The following is a 9,757-nucleotide window of genomic DNA, read 5'->3' as shown; positions in this document are numbered from 1 at the left end:
GTTCTCTGATATGTGGATGCTAATTCACAGTCAGGGCCAAGGTGCTAGGGAAGAATAAAGTTACTTTAGATTAGGTAGAAGAGAGTGAAGGCAGGGGAAGGATATAGAGATAGGAACAATAGTAGAATGAAACAGACATTATTACCTCACTTACACATATGACTGCATGAGCAATGTGATCTGACAACGTGTACAAGGAGAAAAATGAGAAATTAGACCCTATTTATTTATGATATATCAAAATGCATAATTGCATTCTACTGTCATGTATAACTAATTAAAGCAGATTTTAACGATTTTTTTTCAAAAAAGAAAATTCTACTCATTCAAGAAAGAAATCCATAGTCACTGCCCTCTTTTTTGACAAAATTTATTGACAAAATACATGTGGTCAGTTACGCTTAAGTTGCATAACATGATATTTTGCTATATGTAAATGCTGTGAAATAATAGCTCAAATCATCTGACATATCTATCACTTCAGAATAGTTAAAATTTTCTTTTCTTTGTTCGATTTTTGTGGTGAGAACACCTACGGTCTACCAATCAAGGAAAGTCCAGGACCAGATCGATTCTCAGGCGAGCTCTATAAGACCTGCCAAGGAGAATTAACACCAGTACTGCTCAAAACGTTTCGTGGAATATGAAAAGGAGAGAACCCTTCCAATCTCATTCTCTGAAGCTGATATCACTCTGATACCAAAACCATACAAACACACATCAAGGAAAGAAAACTTCATACCAATATCCACGGTGAACATCGATACAAAAATTCTCAGTACAATTCCGGCAAATAGCATATAGAAACATATTAAAAAGATAGTGTGCCACAATCAAGTGGGGTTCATATACAGAAATCAATAAACATAATTCATCACATCAATATACTTAAAAACAAGAATAGTATGATCATCTCAATAGAGGCAGATAAAGCATTTGACAAATACAGCACCCTTCGTGTTCAAAACACTAGAAAAACTAGGAATAGAAGGAACAGACCTCAACCTCATAAAAGCTATCCATGCAAAACCCAAGGACAGCATCATCCTAAACAGAGAAAAATTGAAAGCATTCCCTCTAAAAACTGGAACAAGGATGTCCTCTTTCAAATGAGTAGACTTTGCTAAGGCACTTTAACATGTCTCCAAACACCAGAGGAAAAATCACTGAGAACGCTGCGCCTACCTCAACTAATTTTTTCAGAACTTCCTGCCACCCGCTTTCTGCCTAGCTGGCCTCCATATCTAGCAAGGTCCCTAGCTCTGGGCGGTATCCACATTCATGACTCCTCCTATGCCCCTTGCTTACATGACACTGCCCAGATCCTGCCTGTGTCTGTCCTGAAGGTCCAGTTAGAGGCTCAGAACCAGCCCAAGGTCGGGACTCCGTTGCAATAAAGCAGTGCTGGCAGATAAGTATTTGCAAAACACAGCCACAATCAGGTGAGTCATCTGCTCAGTGGCTAACTCCATCAAGGGGCTTCCTGCATCTCTGGACCTAGCTGTATTGTAAGCATGAGCCAAAAAGAGATCTATGCTATTTTCTTGTAAAGCCTGATTCAAATGCTCTTCTCTGTTTTGGTTTTACTGCTTTTCATCCTTATGTTTTAATGTTATGAGTGTAGATGATAAATATTTAAACAGGATGTATATAAGGTTAACAAAAAAAAAAAAAAAAAAAAAGTCTCCTTCCATCACTTCCTCACTTTCACAGAAGCAATAATGGTACCAGTTCCAGAAATGTTCACTGCATCCATAAGTACATCTCTGCATACATACATCCTCTCATTTTCAATAAATAGCGCTGTGTACACCCTTCTCCCCTTGGTTCTCGTCACCTGATATCTTAGAGATTGTCTTACCTCAGTGGACATGTAGTTTTTCTCATTCTTCTTAGCAGTCATACTATATTCCGTTATGAAATGTATCATAATTTTTTTCTATATTTCGCTTACTTTAGGATGCATTTTAAAATTTTTATTTATTCTGATTTGTTACATATGACAGCAGAATGCAATTCTTTTCGTATTACACAAATAGAGCACAATTTTTCATGTCTCTGGTTGAATGCAAAGTAGAGTCGCACCATTTGTGTTTTCATACATGTACTTAGGGTAAGGATGTCTGTCTCATTCCACCATCTTTCCTACCTCCGTGCCCCTCTGAAAAACCAGCTTCTACCTCAGAGCAAAGCCTGTCCAAGGAGGGGACATGACCTTTGTCCTTGGAAAGACCCACAGAGCACTCCTGGGGCACATTCCCACCCCGCTAAGTGGTTTGTCTACAAATAACAGGAGAGATCTGCTGGACCAGGTGTCCCTGACTCAGTCAGGCTAGGTGGGGACCCATAGCAAGCCGCTAGCAGCCACCAATCAGCAGCATGAGACAGGGAAATACCTGGGATGCCACATGACCCTCCCAGTAGTTTATGGTGTTGGGAAACCATGTAGTTCATCAAGAACACCCTTCTTGGTGTAAACCAATCAGTTCAAACGAATCCCCCTCTCGTAGTAACCAATCATCACTACCCAACTTGTTCCCGTCGGTGAATGTGCTAATCACGTTTTAGAGTTGTTATTTGATTTTCCCGCAGTGTGTGATGATTTGCCAAGAGATGCTATGCTATGATGTTTGTGGGGGGGTCCCTGCCTTCTCCAAAGAATGTATAAAACTGCTGCAAACCCTGGGCTCGGGGCCTCTCAGCGTCACCAGTTGCTGTGTGCGCCCAGAGGACCCAGCCAGCTCGCAACAGACACCTCTTTGCTGCTTACATCGATCCTGGTCTCTGGTGGTATTTTGGGGGTCCAGAATTCGAGCCTAAAACCTCCCTCCTCCTCTCTCCCCTTTTCCCTATCTAAAGCTCATCTATTTTTCCCATGCTCCCCACAACCCGTCCCCATTATAAATCACCATCCTTGTATCAGACAATACATTCAGCATTTGGATTTTTAGGGCCGGCCTACTTCACTCAGCATTTTATTCTCCAACTTCATCCATTTACTTGCAAACGCCATGATTTTTTTTTCTCCTTTAATGCTGAGTGATATTCCATTGTGTATATATGCCACATTTTCTTCATCCATTCATCTAATGAAAGGTATACCCAGGTTGGTTCCACAATTTAGCTATTGTGAATTGTGCTGCTGTAAACATTGATGTGGCTGCGTCGTTGTAGTATGCTACTTCTAAATCCTTTGGGTATAACCCGAGGAGCGGGATACCTGGATCCAATGGTGGTTCCGTTATGAGGCTTCCAAGGAATCTCCCTACCGCTTTCCATATTGGCTACACCAATTTTCAGTGCCACCAGCAATGTGTGAAGGTGCCTTTGCCCCCGACTTCCCTGCGAAAACTTATTGTTGTTTGTATCCTTAAGAGCTGCCATTTTTACTGGAGAGAGATGAAATCTTAGAGTGATTTTTTATTTGCATTTCTCTAATTGCCAGAGATGTTGAACATTTTTTCATAAATTTGTTGATTGACTGTATATCATTTTCTGAGAAATGTCTGTTCAGTTCTTTGGCCCATTTATTCATTGGGTTATTTGTTTTTTCGCTATTAAGAGTTATGAGTTCTTTATAGAGATTTTTATAGATAGATAGATAGATAGATATAGATGAGTGCTCTATCTGATTTGTGTGTGGTAAAAATTTCCTCCTATTCTGTAGGCTCTCTGTTCACCTCACTTATTGTTTCTTTTGCTGCAAAGAAGCTTTTTAGTTGGAATCCATCTGATTTGTTGATTCTTGATTTTATTTCTTGCACTATAGCAGTCTTATTAAGGAAGTTGGGGCCTAATCTCACATGATGAAGATTAGGGCCTACTTTTTCTTCTGTTAGACCCAAGGTCTCTGGTTTAATTCCTAGGTCCTAGTTCCACTCTGGATTGAGTTCTGTGCATGGTGAGAGACTGGGGTTTTAATTTCATTTTGTTGCCTATGGATTTCCAGTTTTCCCAGCACCGTTTGTTGAAGAGGCTATCTTTTCTCCAAAGTACGTTTTGGGCACCTTTGTCTGATAGAAGATAATTGTAATTTAGTGGGTTAGTCTCCGTGTCCTCTATTCTGTACCATTGGTCTACCAGTCTGTTGATATACACAAGGGAATGTTACTCAGCAATAAAAGAGAATACCGTCATGGCATTTGCAGGTAAATGGACGGAGATGGAGGAGATGATGCTAAGTGAAGTCATCCCATCCCAAACAAACGAATGCCAAGTGTTTTCTCTGATATAAGGAGTCTGGGTTGGGGAGCATGGGAGGAAGAGATGAACTCTAGATAGGGGAGAGGAGTGGGAAGGGAAGGGAGGGGGCAGGGGGTTAGAAATGGTGGTGGAATGTGATGGACATCATTATCCAAACTACACGTATGAAAACATGAGTTGGTGTGAATATACTTTATCTACAACCAGAGATGTGAATAATTGTGCTCTATACGTATAATACGAGTCGTAATGCATTCCGCTGTCGTATATATATAAAAAAAAAAACTGAATAATTAAGCTAAAATAAAATGGATAGAATAGAGAAAATAGTGGTTACCGGAGCGCGGAAAGGGCGTAGGGCTGAGAACAGGGCAAGAGGATGGTTAATAGTTATGGGGGATGCCCTTGGATAAGAGAAATGACTGACTTTTAGTATTCCACAGCATGGTAGGATAGCTGTGATTGACAACAATATTAAATATTTCAAAACAGCTGATTGGGGGTGTATCTCAGTGGTAGAATAATTGCTGAGTATGTACAAGGCCCTGGGTGCAATCCTCAGTACCGGAAGGGGGAAACCTGATAGGGTTTGGAACGTTCCCAATACAAAGGAGTGATACAGGTGTGAGTGACATATATGCCAATTAACCTGAACTGATCATTACGCCTGGAACACAAGTATTAAGAAGCCACACTGAAAAGAACCCAATAAGTTCAATGAACCCATTCACACTACGGGGCAAATGGCAAAGTACCCCTTAATGTGTTCTGATGAAAGAGAAACTAAACTGGACTTTGGGAGGAGGAAAGACCTGGGTTCTTGTACGGTAATCCTTTTTTTTTCCCCCCCTTTGGTACAGGGAATTGAAAACAGGGGCACTCAATCACTAAGTCACATCCCCAGCCATATTTTGTATTTTATATATATATATTTTATCTTGAAACAGGGTCTCACAGGGTTGCTTAGCGCCTCTCTAAGTGGCTGAGGCAGGCTTTGAATTCACGATCCTCCTGTCTCAGCCTCCAGAGCCGCTGGGCTGTCATCCTCTCTTTCATTTTAGTAGTCATTTTACCTACATAGGCCTCAAGCACGTATTAGCAAACTTAGGTCAAATTTGTTTTCTGCTCCCTGTGTTTTACAGTAATGTTGGGGAACTCTTGATTGTAGGGGTACAGAAACACTGAAGACCTTTAGTTATTTTTGTCTTTACGCTTTTTTTTCTTTTCCTTTTTCAAGTCTTTGCTACGTATACAGCACAATTCTGAGAAAATATGAAACCCAGGGCACGGTCCTGTCCCCTGGAACTTAACGAATCTGGGTAAAGAAACCATGAAACTACTGGAAGGTAATGCACTGTAAAGGTCCCCCAAAGGCAATACGCTGGAATACAAAGGGAAGATTTGGCTGAAGTTGCAACAGGGGTCCACTGGATGCTTTGACTACATCTTGTCGCTTTGAAACTTACATGTCTGTTTCTCTTTTCCCCAACCTTCTCCTCCCTGATCTTCTTTGCCCTAACCTTCTCCTCCTGATTTTCTTTCCCCTACACTTCTCCTCCCTGATCTTCTCATTTTCTTTTCCCTAAACTTCTCCTCCCTGTTCTTTTCCCCCTCCCTGATCTCCTCCTCTGGGCTCTCCTTTTCCCTAATCTTTTCCTTACCTGATCTCTCCTCCCTAATCTCACTTTCTCTGAATCACCTCTATAAAAACCCCCTCCTCCTGCTGATGTGAGAACCATTGTTTCTCCCTTGCTGGTCAAGCAAGAAACCATCCTTTTTCCTTCTCAAGAACGTTTTCTCTTGCTGGATTGGCATCCAGGCAGGGACAGCTTTCTACTTTCCAAGGACAGCGTTCCACAACAAGGACTCACGTACAGGATCGTGGAGCCAGAGAAGGAGAAGACGGGGAGGCTGAACAGCCAGAGGAGACGGGTCCCCGCCTGGCTGATGGGGACGCCCGAGGTAAGGATACCCCGTTCGGATCTTGTGGACAGGCAGCCCGAGCCCAAGCCCAAGAGAGCCCGGTTGAGTGGCATCGTAATGGCTGAAAACTGTGAAATAACCCACGAACAGCTATGTGAGTTGCTCAAGTACGCGGTTCTGGCTGAACCCGTTATTGAGAGACCCAGGTGGTGCCAGCTTCTGCACGGAAAGCAACTGAGCAGAACAGTGGTGGTCATCCTTCAAGGGATGAGTCAACTCCACTTCTACAGGTTCTATTTGGAGTTTGGATTTCTCCGGAAAGCCTTCAGACACAAGTTCCGCTTGCCTCCTCCATCATCTGCTTTTCTCGCTGATGTTGTCGGGCTACCAAATCAAAGGGCTGGACATCTGCCTAAGACCATGGGAGGATCTTTACCGTCTGCCAGTACGAAACCCAAGGTCGACCTGCAGAATGACCCGGTCATTCGAAAGTATGGCTCTCAGAAGGTGGGCTTGCTGCGATGCCTTCTGACAGAGGAGGAAATGAGAACATTTGACTTTCCGTTGCCAGGTTCTCCCGGCTGTGAGAACTTTGTAACTACCAGATGTAACGCGTCTGTGACAGAGAACAGCCCTCTCTTTGGGCTGGACGGAGAAATGTGCATCACGTCCAAGGGGAGAGAACTGACACGCATCTCACTGGTTGCCGAAGGAGGCTCGTGTCTTATGGACGAGTTGGTGAAACCGGATGAGGAGATTGTAGACTACGCCACCTGCTATTCAGGGATCACGGAGGAGATGCTGAAGCCGGTGACGACGAAACTGAAAGACGTTCAGGGGCGGTTAAAAGCACTGCTTCCTCCTGATGCGGTGTTGGTAGGGCACTCCTTAGACGTGGATCTCCGAGCACTGAACATGATCCACCCATATGTTATCGACACCTCGTTGCTTTATGCCAGGGAGCGGGGCAGAAGATTCAAGCTAAAGTTCTTAGCCAAGGCTATTTTGGGAAAGGACATTCAACGTTCGGAAAGGGACGGTCACGATCCCACAGAGGACGCTACCGCGACCCTTGAATTGGCTCAATTCTTCCTCAAGTATGGCCCAAAGAAGACGGCAGAACTCAATCTGGAGGCGCTGTGGAGAGCCCAAGACCCAAGAAATGTCAGAGAAAAGTTCCAAAGTTACAGCTACAGAGGTGCTTTAAGTTGTTTCGATTCGGTGCATCAGAAGCTCCTTTTTGTATCCCGAGAGACAGATGATATTGAGCTCCCTTCCCCTGAAGATTGTGAAAGTGTCAGGTGCCTTTCCAACAGAGAGGTCTTTGAGCAGGCCAGAAGGCAAGTGCGCCTGTACCCCTTCAGCATTATTCGGTTCTCTTTGGAGCCTTTTTCACCTCTCGTCACTGAGGAAGTGGACAAAAGGATGCGGATCAAGTGGACAGAGATGTCAACTATCTATGCTGGGCCACTGAGCAAAGATTGCAACCTGAGTGCTCTGAAGAGGCTGTTTAGGAGCTTCGGCCCAGTTCGCGCAATGACTGCTGTCCTGGAAACGCATCAGCCTCATCTCTCTGTAGAGTATGAAGTCCTGGAAGCTGCCCAGCTGGCCATCGAGAGCTTGAATGGCGTTCTGGTGGAAGGTGTATACATAAAGGTACAGAGACCTGTGACAGAGCTCACTCTCGACTGCGACACACTCGTTAGGGAGCTGGAACTAGATTCTGAGAACCGAGCCACTATTTACCTGTCCGGAGTTAGTAAAGATTTCTTAGGACATACTCAGGAACTGCCGAACCTCTTTGGTGGCCTGGAAGCTGTGATCGTGCCTCCAGATGCTCAAAGCGGAAGACAGGAAAAATACTGTTTCCTGAAGTTCAAAACTTCTGGCAACGCCCAGAGGGCCCTCCATGTCCTCACAGGCAAGGACTGGAAGCTGAAAGGCAGGCAGGCCCTAACCCCCAGGCACCTGCACGCGTGGCTTAGGGGCTCACCACCTGAATCAAGAAGGCCCGCAGGTCTCAGAGCGAGACCTCCTCCCTCGGAGCGGGAGACCTTGCAGAACTCGAAGGCGGAAAACGCAAAGAGGGCAGCCTGGCGTTGGAGCCGCAAGATTGGAAGGCTCTACCGAAGCCTGAGCCCGGGCACCCTTTGCGTCATCCTCCTGCCAGGAACCACGAGCCCTCATGGATCTCTCTCTGGCCTGGGACTCATGGGAATAAAAGATGAAGAAGAGGAAAGCACCGGCCCAAGCATGGGTTTGTGAGTCTCATCCTTCCTGGGCGATGGTGGAGAAGACGGGTCAGGCTGCAGCTTCTCCAAGAGACTGCTGGGCCTCTTGGTTCAGTGGACGGCTTTGTGTGGGAAGTTGGTGTGCCGGCTAACGGGTCTAATCCATTGACATGGCATGCACAGGTTTTCGATAAATGCCTAAAATTCAAGCCTTCCTCATCTTAAGACAGGGTGGGTGGGGGGAAGTGGGAGACTAAATCAAAAAAAGACGCCACACTGTGCCCCATGAGTCTGTACAATTACTATGTGCCAATTGAAAAAAAAAAAAATTTATATAATTTTATATATGATTAAAAATAAAGTAAAATGGAAACAAAATAAATACAACTTATAATTAAACCAAAATAAATGTAAACGTGTTTGATATCTCGAGACGTTTAAAAAGAAACACAGACACAAGTAGGGCACGATGTAACATGTGGGGCATGTTGCATCGGAAAGGAGGAAAGCGAACTTACTGCCCTCTTCCGGGTGGGTCCTGGGGCCACCTGTGGCTAAGAAAGCGCCTGGGGATCAGCCAGAAGGCGTTGCCTGGGTTGTGAGGAAAAACCAGACGACCTCTAGGATAGGCTCAGAACCCTTTAGCTCTCTGGACAGCTCGGGTCTCCCATTATGGCCAGTGAGATGGGTGTACACGTGAACTCACCCCACCCTGCTGACCTTTGTCCTGATTGGCTCCTGTGCCTTGTATTAGCTGTGTGTGTTTTCTCAATAAACTGAGATCCTGCTTTGACTGGTCTCCCTGGCTTGTCTGATTGTCCTCCCGTGGGGAAGGGCTGGGTGCTGGGGAAGGGGGGGCGCGGCGGTCAGTCGGCCCTTCCTTTCTTGGTTCCTCATGGTCAGGGCGTGCTCTGTGACCATGCAGGTCAGGAGGGAAGCGGGTGGGGTGGGGTGGGGCTAAAACCCCCCGACATCTGGCGCCCAACGTGGGGCATTAAGAAGTCGGTTCACCAAAAGTGATACTCCTATCCCCAAGCCAAGCCAAGAGAGTTTTGAGGTAGGGGTCTCCCCGGAAAGATGGGGCAATCTCACACTAAGTACGGCGACCAGTTTTGGGAAACCCTTGTTGAGGATCGACTTTGGTCGCAGCGAGTCAGTCCTCTCACTGCCCGGGAGGAGAAAGGCTTAAAACCTCACTCTGACAATGGCCTCCTAGACCCTTCTGGTGCCTGGCCTGGTCCTCTGGGTCCCGCACCAAGTGCTCTGGTCCTGGAACATGCGGTAGACAAGTCGGGAAGGGGAGCGGCCTATGCCTATGTTGTCACCCCTCCTTCAAGGAAATTCTCCACCCTCTTGTGCAAACCTGGAAAAGCTGGTTAAGCTGCCTTCTTGCAACACCA

At 45.5% G+C, this 9,757-nt stretch overlaps 1 pseudogene; it reads left to right on the top strand.

Annotated features, from left to right (window-relative positions):
- The first annotated feature begins 4,135 nt into the window (after positions 1-4,135).
- Positions 4,136-8,391, top strand: LOC143381553 (RNA exonuclease 5 pseudogene; annotated as a pseudogene).
- The last annotated feature ends 1,366 nt before the right edge of the window (positions 8,392-9,757 follow it).

The sequence above is a fragment of the Callospermophilus lateralis genome, chromosome 15 (assembly GCF_048772815.1).
Source record: "Callospermophilus lateralis isolate mCalLat2 chromosome 15, mCalLat2.hap1, whole genome shotgun sequence".
NCBI classification, from domain to species: Eukaryota; Metazoa; Chordata; class Mammalia; order Rodentia; family Sciuridae; genus Callospermophilus; species Callospermophilus lateralis.
This window is presented reverse-complemented; position numbering and strand designations above follow the sequence as displayed.